General features: G+C 38.3%; 1 pseudogene; it reads left to right on the top strand.

The window, feature by feature from the left end:
* The first annotated feature begins 345 nt into the window (after window positions 1-345).
* On the top strand, window positions 346-773 carry LOC120870014 (annotated as a pseudogene).
* The last annotated feature ends 390 nt before the right edge of the window (window positions 774-1163 follow it).

Raw genomic sequence — 1163 nt, forward strand, 5'->3', positions numbered from 1 at the left:
TCTATATTCTGGATCATATTGGTCAGCAGTTTGGGGGGATTTTTTTATAATGCCTTTTATAAAAAAATTCTTTTAATTTATTTAATGAATTTATTTGGCTGTACCAGGTCTTAGTTGTGGCATATGGGATCTTAGTTCCCTGACCAGGGATCGAACCCAGGCATCCTGCATTGGGAGCATGGAGTCTTAGCCACTGGACCACCAAGGAAGTCCCTCTTTGGTTTTGATATGAGTAACTCTTGTCTCATGAAACAAGTTGGTAAATGTTCCCTCCTCCTCTATTTTCTACAAAAGATACATAGGATTAATATTATTTTCTCTTTAAATGTTTGAGATAGCAGCTGAACTTTGGGGGCAAATAAGTGGGGCCTGCTGGGAACGGGACTTCTAAAACGACAAATATGTCTGGAAGGCTGTGGTCCAAGGCAATTTTTGCTGGCTATAAACGGGGTCTACGGAACCAAAGGGAACACACTGCTCTCCTGAAAATTGAAGGTGTATATGCTCGAGATGAAACTGAATTCTGTTTAGGCAAGAGATGTGCTTATGTGTACAAAGCAAAGAACAACACAGTAACTCCTGGTGGAAAACCTAACAAAACCAGAGTAATCTGGGGAAAGATCACTCGAGCTCATGGAAACAGCAGCATGGTTCGTGCCAAATTCTGAAGCAACCTTCCTGCTAAGGCCATTGGACACAGAATTCGTGTGATGCTGTACCCTTCGAGAATTTAAACTTCTTGAAAATAAATAAAAGTGTGGATTTGTCCTGTTGTGCTTTTGTTAAAAAAATAAATAAATAAATAAAAATAAATGTTTGAGATAATTCATCAGTGAAGTTTTTTATGTGTATCTGTAACTTACTTTGTCTCTTTTCCTTCTTTCAGGAAAGTACCCCCCGACTGTTGTCCAGTCTATTTTATGTACCAGTCTATTTTATGTCTATTTGATGTACCTTATCTAGTTCTGTGGTTATTTATAGTGAGAGGGCTGTAAGGTACCAGCTTTTCCATCATGGCTAGGTCAGAAGTATCTAGTAAGAAGCTTGTCTAAATTGATCTTATTATTAGGGTAATTCTAAACTCAATAGATTCAGTATTGCCCCAGTATTGAACCTACCTCAATCGATTGTCCTAATTGCATTTCTATTGAACCTATCCCCAC

This window comes from Oryx dammah, unplaced genomic scaffold (genome assembly GCF_014754425.2).
Source record: "Oryx dammah isolate SB20612 unplaced genomic scaffold, SCBI_Odam_1.1 HiC_scaffold_11, whole genome shotgun sequence".
Taxonomy (NCBI): Eukaryota; Metazoa; Chordata; class Mammalia; order Artiodactyla; family Bovidae; genus Oryx; species Oryx dammah.